The 10908-nt window shown below is 35.3% G+C and overlaps 1 pseudogene; it reads left to right on the plus strand.

Annotated features, from left to right (window-relative positions):
- The first annotated feature begins 4723 nt into the window (after window positions 1–4723).
- On the plus strand, window positions 4724–4851 carry LOC132231947 (U2 spliceosomal RNA; annotated as a pseudogene).
- Window positions 4852–10908: the final 6057 nt, after the last annotated feature.

Here is a 10908-nt window from a genome sequence, read left to right on the forward strand (position 1 = left end):
GAAGTTACTATTTTCATTGTGTGCACTGTGACAGTGCTATGTTTCTCATCTAACATGTCACCCTGCATCTCCTACCCCTCTGATTTTTACAGTTTATTCTCTGACTTGATTTATAACAGATATCCTATAATATATTTGTGCTTATGGTTCATAGAACTTCTTGAGTCTGTGGCTCCAAGTCTTACATCTCTCGTTTAGATCCCTCTTGGTGGATATCAATTTTTATCCTCTTCTTTGGGGACCATACATTAACTTTCTCATTTTATTATTTGTCTCTTTTATTATTTTATTATGGCCTTTTGTATATATTTTAGTGTTTTATATAGACCTTTTTCTATTTTACTAACACCTTTCTCTGCTATGTCTAACATACTGATAAAACTATCTATTGACTTCCTAGTTTCAATTATTACACTTTCAGTTAAGAATTTTCATTTGATTTTTTTTAATGACCCAAAATCCCTGGTGATATTTTTCATCTTGTCCTTTTTTAAGATTATTAACTAAGGTTTTACAAAAGCCAATACCGGATCATTTCAATCTGGGTCAGCTCTGGGACTGTTTCCATTGTTGTGTAACCTTTTGTTTTTTAGTCTTATTTTTCTGTCTTCTGGCTTTCCTGTCAAATTTTAACTGAATGCTTAGTATGCTATATTAAAAATTGCAGACATTCTGTTTAATGTCATAGTCTTCAAGAGAGGATGTACTTTTATTTCTGATAGACAATTAAAATTCAAAAAAATCATAGTAATTTCCATTTGGTATTGAGCTAATTTGAAACTTCAGGATTTTTATATTTCCTATTCATCTTAATTTTATGTGTATATCTAATTGAGAGTTCAGTACATTTTCCACAGGACTGCTCCATTGTGGTTCCTAAATGCCATATTTTGTCTCTGAATAGTCTTGCTTGTCTTCTTAGCCACTATGATACCTCTTTTTTCTCTTCTCAAGTTCAATTAAAAAACCTCCAAATGCCTTAAAAGGAAAAGCCCTGGGTAATATCAGTATTTTCCCTTTCTTCCCTAGATGTCAGTCCCTAAAACTTGGCTCTTTTGAAATATCTGAATACCATATTTTTGTCTCCCCAGCAAGACAAATCTACCAAAAAATTTGGCTCAGTGTTCTGGTCTTTTATGAACCGGTTTCTACTCAGCTTCTTTGACTTTTTGGCTTCACACCATTTATTTCTCAGAAAATGTTTTGAGGCAAAGCCTGGCACCTTGAAGTGCTTCCCTACTTGTATTAGTTTGCTTGTGCTGCTGTAACAAAATTCCACAAACTGCATGGCTTAACCAACAGAAATGTTTTGTCTTATAATTCTGCAGGCTATAGTCCAAGACCAAGGTGTTGGCAAAATTGGTTCCTTCTGAGGGCTATGGTGGGAGGATCTGTTCCAGGCCTCTTTCCTACTTGTGGTGGTTTTCTGGCAATCTTTGGTGTACTTTAGCTTATAGATGTATCATTCCAATCTCTACCTTCATTTTCACACAGCATCTTACATGTGTGCATCTGTTTTCAAATTTCCTCTTCCTTTAAGGATATAAGTCACATTGAATTAGGGGCCAGCCTTACTCCAACTTGAACTCATCCTAACTTAATTATATCTGTAATGACTTTCTTTGCAAATAAAGTCACATTCTGAGGTATTGAGCATTAAGACTTTTATATATGAACTAGAGGCCCAGTGCATGACATTTGTGCACTGGGGTGGGGAGGAGGTGGTCCCTCAGCCTGGCCTGCGCCCTCTTGCAGTCTGGGACCCTGAGGGTTCCTTAGCACTGCTGCGAAGGTGGGAGAGGCTCCCGCCACTGCAGCTGCATTCGCCAACCATGAGCCGGGCTCTTCGCTGAGCAGCACTCCCCTTGGGGAAGCGCACTGACCACCAGGGGGCAGCTCCTGCATTGAGCATCTGCCTCCTCGTGGTCAGTGCACATCACAGTGACCAGCCATTCCACTGCTTGGTCGATTTGCATAATAGCCTTTTATTATATAGGATTTGGGGGTGGGGCACATGTTGACTACACAACACTACACTCAGTGATCTGGGTTCCTTAAGGTCTTGGGTATGTCTTCAGTGTTTTCAAAAAAAGATATTTAGCCTTTTTATTCAACTTTTCTAGCTGTTCTTGGCAGAATGATTGGCCTGATACCAGCTAGTCACTAATTTTCAGAAGTAGAAGTCTCAGGTTTAATTTAAAATCAGTAATCAGTCATAGATATTTCACATCCTCAAACTTCTCTACAAAAGTTTTCCCAATTGAGGGTGAGCAGAGAATTGAGAACATCTGTCTGATGTCTCATTCATTTCCATTTTACTTAATAATCCTTTCACCACTTTTTAAATTTTACTTACCTAAGTTAGTTTGAGGGCCATACCTGAGGGTTTTGCATCATGATCACAGAGAAAAGAAGAGGCCATAATGACATCCCAGAGGGTCTCCCTATCTGTTACTTGCCCTTCAGTCTGTGCACTTGCAGAAAAAAAGACACATTTTCTAGTTATGAATGTAGTATAAATGTTAAGGCTATAGAGTGAGTGATAGTTGGAAAGCTTTCCAAAATTCTCCCAGGATTTGGGGTAGCCAAAGATTTTTATATGGTTTACAATTTTTATCATTATAGACATAAATAATAAGCAATGTCAGTTGAAGCACGAGCAAAAAAGACAATGCAGTAGTCTCACTGCATTATAAAATACTCCGTTTTTACATTCTAAATCAGCAGTACCATAGCTGATACATATAAGTGACAGAAACACCGGATTCATCGTTTCCTTATTTTATATTTTGTTTGGTTGTACCAATACAAGCCTTTTTCATTTGTTGTATTAAAAAGAAGTCATTGTAATACTACTTTATTGTAATTCCTCATAACAAATTGTTTTCTTGTGGTAATTGCTCCGGATGTTTTTCAAGAAGGCAGTGCAACATTTATAATATTAATGTTTGATATTTGTTATTTATTTTCCATTTTCATTTTACATACATATAAATTTACCTTTTTAAAGATGTCATAATGCTTGATTTATTGCTGCTTCACATTGAACAAAGCTGTGTATTGAAGTGCTTAAGAAGTCAGTTTTTGATCAGTTAGATTGCCCTAGCTAGTATTGCTCAGTTGGTTGAGGATCCTCCCATGCACCAAAAAGTTGCCAGTTCAATTCCTGGTCAGGGCACATGCCCAGATTATGGGCTTGATTCCTGGAGGGGGATGTGCAGGAGACAGCCAATCAAAGTTACACTCTCACATTGATGTTTTACTCTTCTCTCTCTAAATAATAGTAAACTGTTCTAAAAAAATAAAAAAAAACTTTATTAATGCTAAGTGAGATCATGGGTAAGTTTTTTCCTATTATATGCTTTAATCTATAAGTATAATAGATATCCTGTAGATTTGTTATAAAATTAAAGGAGGTAATGTAAGTGAAGTTCTTGGTAGAGTGCCTCCCACACATTAATTGACAGAAAAATTAGAATTATTATTATTAATAAATAGATATAGCTTAAATCACATTTTATACTACATTGCAGGCTGAATATGTGTTCCAGAAGCTTTCTTAATCTCCACATACACACATGCAGATACACATATGTATATATACACATGCATATACACATATGTATATATATGTATATAGTCACTGAATTTTATTCAGTTTAATTGAATTTAGAGGAAAATCATAAGAGATTTATCTTGACTATGAAGTTAAAGATTTTTAAGGCTGTCTAAAATGATTATTTTAAAAAGCAGAATTTTTAAAGTTTAAGGATTGGCAATATCTGCAGGATAAATGTTAGAGAAAGCAGGATTTGGAATGTCATGATGAGAGAATATTTTATAATGAAATTTCAGTTCCACTAACTTTATTGTGTGATTTTTTTTTTTTACCAAAGTATAGATTTTTAAATGTTTTATTATTGCTAATATTTGGTATACCACCAATGATGTAGTATGCAAAGGTCATTTTTGCTTTATAAAGCATTATTTTGAGATTTGCTGATTCCTGAAATACTGAATTTCTATCTTTCTTTATTCCACAAAATGGATTAGAGGCAGGAATCCTTTAATATAATGAAACAGAAGGGGCTGAGTGTAGATTAATAAATCTCTGGGAACCTATCTACATATATAAAAGCCTAGTATGCAAAGTGTTCTCTCAGGAGTTGGATGCAACCAGGAGTTTGCTCACTCGTTATGACATGCACTGACCACCAGGGGGCTGTGCAGAATGAAGGAAGGCCCTGGGCCAGCAGCTGGCAGCCACTAGGGACCCTACCTGTGCACGAATTTTGTGCACTGGGCCTGTAGTTTTGCAATAAAAGCCATTTAATATACAGAAGAGAAGGCAATGAGTGATAAGCACAAATAATTTCTTGTCTGTGATAATTATTTTACAAAGGAAGATATTATAGTTATATACTCACTCACCACTGATATACCTTAAATTTTTATTGTCTATGATTTATAATTTTTATTTAAAACATCTTTTATAAGTATAGTGTTCTCAGTTATTTGGAGAGGAGAAAAATAAGGCACAGTGAGGCAAGATTGTCAGCTAAAGATATATCATTGATCAGTGATCAAGCCAAATTTAGCATTCTAGCTCCCACTCCAGGAACACTTTGACATATATTAACATTTCTGTTTCAAGCTTCCCTGACAATAATATGAGTAATTGTAATGATAACTGTGCTAGGGAAGGTTTAAAAGGTTTTATTCCATCGCTTCTCGGCCTTTTGGCTAAGATCATGTGTAGTATCTGTTCTTATCAGTTTAAAAGGTTTTATTCCAGACATATACTCCTTGGATTCCTTTAACTATGGATATTTCAAAACACATATACCTCTGTCTTGAATTTAGCTTCAATTTACTCATCCTGATGGCTTTAGTAGCATTCACAATTTCTTTTACTTCTTCTGCTACAGAACACAATGAGGTTCTCAAGTGTGGCACAAAATTACCATTTCAGTTTTCTCTCTCTTTCTCTTCTAGCAGTCATTCTACTTGAAAATCACCTCCCTATATTGAAACTCCTTTATAGACGTTTGAACCGGCAATCGTAAGTAATACATATCTGAAGTTTATTATATATTACTGTTTATAATTTTTTTTACCAGACTGGCAAATAGTATATAGAAACATCTGTGTGAAATGTTATGTTTATAGCATCATCAAAAGCAGGTACTAGTTGACAAGACAGACTATCACTTGTCCTGAGACCAGCCTTGTACCTAGGAGTATTGAAAGATAACCAGCAGGTTCAGCTCAGAGCCAGTGGGTCCAAATAAAGAAAAGAGAGGAAGCAACAAATCTGTTCCACAGCAAGAGGATTAATATAGTGAATATTATGCTAGTAGCAAAACTCAAATGAGGTCTATTACTTCTGACCTATGAAACAGCTGACTGGAAACAAAGATCTCCTTTGCTGTATCAGATTTTGTTTTCTTTTGACTTACTATTATGAAAGATGCACATTTAGCTATACTACACACCTCTTCCCTCATTCTCTCAATATAGCTGTTTAAAGCCATAATCAATGTATACATTATTATATCTTAAAACCAAATAATTTCTGTGATAACATTTTTTTACCTGTGTGCCTTTCTATTCCCCCTAAATGAATAAATGCTCACCTTTTCATTTGCTATATTCAAGTCACTCCACAGTCATATAATTTTTGACAGGAACAAATTGTGTTGAATATTTGTTTCATAGAATCCTCTCTCTTGGAGAATTTTTTCTCCATAAACCAAGCAGATATTTTCTCTCTAGGCAGCTTTCATGTTAGAAATTCTCTCCTCTTTTCATTGTGTTTTGCACATGTTATCATAGATCTCATTTCTCCCTTTTTCTTGTTCTACATATTTGCTTTGGCTGAGCCCATCCTCTAGTACAGCGGTTCTCAACCTGTGGGTTGCGACCCCTTTGAGGGTCGAATGACACTTTCACAGGGGTCGCCTAAGACCATCGGAAAACACATATAATTACATATTGTTTTTGTGATTAATCACTATGCTTTAATTCTGTTCAATTTGTAACAATGAAAATATATCCTGCATATCAGATATTTACATTATGACTCATAACAGTAGCAAAATTACAGTTATGAAGTAGCAACGAAAGTAATTTTATGGTTAGGGGTCACCACAACATGAGGAACTGTATTAAAGGGTCCCAGCATTAGGAAGGTTGAGAACCACTGCTCTAGTAGATTTCATTTTTTTAAAAAATGAATTTATTGGGGTGACATTAATCAATAAAATTATATAGGTTTCAGGGGTAAAATTGTACTATACATCATCTGTATATTGTATTGTGTGTTAACCAACCAAAGTCGTCCCCTACTATCATCATTTAATCCCCCTTTCCCATCTCCTACCTCCCCCATTCCCCTTTCCCTCTGGTAATCACCATACTGTTGTCTGTGTCTATGAGGGTTTTGGGTGTTTCTTTTTTTTTGCTTAATCCCTTCAATTTTTTCACTCAGCACCCTACCCTCTCCCCTTTGACAGCTGTCAGTCTGTTCTCTGTATCTATGTCTGTTTCTATTTTGTTTGTTGGTTTATTTTGTTCTAATATTCCACATATATGTGAAATAATATGGTATTTATCTTTCTCTGACTGGCCTATTTAACTTAGCATAATACTCTCCAGATCCATCCATGCTGTTACAAAAGGTAAGATCTCCTTTTTTATAGTCAAGTATTATCCCATTGTGTAAGTGTACCACAGCTTTCTTATCCACTCATCTACTTCGGCACTTAGGCTGCTTCCAAATCTTATCTATTGTAAATAATGCAGCAATTAAAATAGGGGTGCATATATTCTTTTGAGTTAGTGTTCCAGGTCTCTTATGATGTATTCCATGATATCTCAGTGTGGTTTTAATTTGCATTTCTCTGGTGATTAGTAATGTTGAGAATCCTTTCATATGCCCATTGATCATCTATATGGCCTCTTTGAAGAAGTGTCTATTCAAGACCTGTGCTCATTTTTAAATTGGATTGTTTGTTTTTTTTGTTGTTGAGCTTTATAAGTTCTTTATAAATTACCAAAATCAATCTATGGATTCAACAAAATTTCCATCAATATATCAATGGCATATTTCACAGAACTAGAACAAATATTCAAAAAATGTATGTAGAACCACAAAAGATCCTGAATAAGCACAGCAATCTTGAGAAAGAAAAACAGAGTTGTAGGAATCAAGCTACCTGATATCTAACTATACTACAAGGCCATAGTTATCAAAACACCATGGTACTGGCATAAAAACAGTTATGTAGATCAATGTAACACAACAGAGAGCCCAGAAATAAGCCCACACCTTTATGGTCAATTAATATTTGACAAAGGAGGCAAGGACATGCAATAGGGTAAAGTCAATCTATTCTATAAATGGTGCTGGGAAAATTGGATAGATACATGCAAAAAAAAAAAAAATAGAGAGAGAAACTAAACCACTTTCTTACACCATACACAAGAATGGATTAAAGACTTAAATGTTAGATGTGACACCATAATAATCCTAGAAGAAAATATAGGCAGTATAATCTCAGGCATTTCTCATAGCAATATTTTTTTCTGATACAGTATATTTCCTTGATCAAGGAAAATAAAAGAAAAAATAAACAAATGGAATTACATCAAACTAAAAAGTATTTGCACAGCCAGGGAACCATCAATAAAGTGAAAAGTCAACCCACAGAATGGGAGAACATATTCACCAGTGATACATCTAACAAGGGTGTAATATCCAAGATTTATTTAGTAGATTTCTGAGAAGGTATGCAAGAGATAGGAATGATATCAGTCCTTTCCTATCCTGAAATGTCATTATTATACTCCCCCATGGGATGTTGGGTCAGCCAATTATCAAATTCTCTTTAGAAAACTTCCAAGGTATTTTCTACTGTCCTTCAGTACCTCAAATTGCTATTGAGAATTCTGATTCCATTATGATTTCTTTTATGTTTTAATCCTCACCCAAGGATATGGTTTTATTGATTTTTTTAAAGACTGAATAGAAACACAGATGTAAGAGTCAACCACTGATGTGAGAGAGAACCATCGATCGTGTCCCATATGTGCCCAATCAGGGATCGAACCACAACCTAGATACTAGATACAGATACGTGCCCTGACCAGGAATTGAACTGCCACCTTTCCATATACAGGGACAATGCTCCAACCAACTGAGCCACCAGGCCAGGGCTGGTTTCTTATTTATTTTTTATGTGCTTCTTTTTTTCCTTAAATGTTTTAGGACTTTTATTTTATCCTGTATTTAAAATTTTACCACAATATTTATTAAAAATGTTTATTCACTGTTTTCATTAAGACATTGCCAATGGAAACATATATCTTATATTTTCTTACTTTCTCATAATACCTGTGATCATTTTTTATTTTCCTAGTTTTCTCTTCTCTCTTTGTGAAATGCCTATTTGTCTGAGGTTGGACCCACTGTACTGATCCACAGTTTTATCTTTTCTTCGTTTGTTCATCTTCTTATTTCCTGAGAAATTTATTTTTTAAAATATGTTTTTATTGATTTTAGAAAGAGGAAGGGAGAGGGAAAGAGACATAGAAACATTGATCAGTTGCCTCCTGCAGGCCCCGACTGAGGATCCAGCTGCAACCCAGGCATGTGCCCTGACCAGGAATTGAACTGTGACCTCCTGGTTCATGGGATGATGCTCAACCACTGAGCCACACCAGCCAGGCTGAAATTTCTTTTATAGTATCTCCCAATCCTTTTGCTAGATTTTCTTTTTTAGCTGTCATATATTTAATTTTCAAACTTTTCATTGTTCCCTGATTGTTCCTTTATTCTAATACCATGTTTTCGTTTCAAGGTTGAAATACATTCTTTTATCTCACTGAGAATAAGAGTTATGCTTCCTATGTAGATTTTTTTTCCTTTATTGTCTCTGTTTCCTTTAAGTTTCCATTATAAGCTTAATTGGTTTTGCTCTCTAACCTGCTCTTGAGATTTTCCATAAATTTCTGTTGATTCTTGACTATATATTTATACTGAAGAGAGAGGCAAAAGGTCTTTTTGAATAAGGCATAGCTCATCAATTGCTAGGGTTTACTGTAGGGTAATCAATCTGGTGGTGAGATATATTTGTTCCTCAAATTTTATTATGTTCTGCTTTGTTTAATTATGTCTTAGTTTCTCAAGAAATAAAAATGCTCTCCTCCCCTACCTGCATGGTTTCAAGTTTGTTTTCTGGCATTTTTGGATAATAGAAGGAGGATAAAAAAAAATGACGACTCTAGTCAATATGCAAATCTTCTACAAAAGTCCCTGCATAAACACACAAATATTGGATCATTATTTTTCTTCTTGTTAACGTTCTGTGGTTCTTACATAAATGTAGTTAATGTTTCTTCTTTGAAAGTAAAATTACTTTGTACATACCAGAACATAAATAAAATTCATATGAAGTAGTTGTTTCCTTTTTAAATTGTTAAAACATATAAAAATGTATGTCAACCAAAACAAATTTTACCTTAAACTGTTTTTCTAATGAAAATCGTTTTTTAGACTAAGAGAATAGTCAACATTTGTTTCTGGAGCAAAATGCTCTGTTTCCAAGTATAGAAATTGTGTTTTTAATTTAAAAATTTTAGAAAATAAAATTTAAGACCAATTTTTCCACCATAAGTCTCAGATATTAATTCCCCTATCTATTAGTTTGAGAAAAAGAGAATGGGACAATTGGTTATTGAGTTGTCTCTTTTCAATATAGTTTTCATCAAAATGGCTATAGAGTATAGGAAGAAATAACAGTAATCAGTATTATCTAGCAATCATAAGATAGAATGTAAAAAGTTGCATATATGTTGAAAGGTTTCCCCAACAGTAAACTACAAGTATTATTCAGTGATAGTATAGAAAATGGGATTTCCATAACCAACTATGTGCTCCTCAATATTTAACAATTGGCTCCCCAGGAAAGCAAAATCTCTGATTTGCAGTGTTTTAACAACATGAGGTTGTAAATACTCCCGCCACCACTCATTTCACCACTAAAATGATGTTTATCAGCTCATGAAATTTTTAAAAACTTTAACAATTGATTAACTACATCATACCACTATTCCACTCTCTGGACTAAAGACACAGTATGAATTTCTCCTATATGATAAAGTACAAAACCTTAATCTATATATATAAAAGACCAAGTGACTGTCTGACTGTCTGACCGGTAGCTATGATGCGTAATGACCACCAGGGGCAGATGCTTAACACAGGAGCTGCTGAGCTGCTGTGACTTAGCAGTGGCAGTTCTCAGGTAACGCACCCCAAAACCAGAGAGGAGGGAGCCCGATTCCGGGTGTGTCACCCAAGAACTGCCCTCTCGCAATCCGGGACCCCTCTGGGGATGTCAGAGATCTGGTTTTGGCCTGATCCCGCAGGCCACGCTGAGGGACCCCACCTGCCAGAGGGACCCAGCTCACTCTGCAGATGCCCTTCGAGCCCTGGCACCACCCCAAGTGCGGCTGGCTGGAGAGGGACTACAGGAGGTTGGCTCCAGGGCATGTCTGGCCCATCTCTCCCAGTCTTGCCCTGCTGGCCACCTTCTAATTAATTTCCTTTCAATGTGCACAAACCCATGCACCAGGGCACTAGTATATAATAAAGGTGTACTTTGACACGTTCTCTTATATTTGTTCTCAAATATTTATAGTTTTATTTCATCATAACCTATTGGTCAATGTATGCTTTACTATATATTTTATAGGTCAGTACTCAACCTTTGAAATAAGTCATTTTACCAGATGTTATAATTTTGCTAGTATCTCATTTGTCATGAGTGAACTTCATTTTGGTATTTATTAATTATAAGCATCACTATATATGCATGCATGTGGAAGGCACTATGGGTAATTCTG

This window comes from Myotis daubentonii, chromosome 3 (assembly GCF_963259705.1).
Source record: "Myotis daubentonii chromosome 3, mMyoDau2.1, whole genome shotgun sequence".
Classification (NCBI taxonomy): domain Eukaryota; kingdom Metazoa; phylum Chordata; class Mammalia; order Chiroptera; family Vespertilionidae; genus Myotis; species Myotis daubentonii.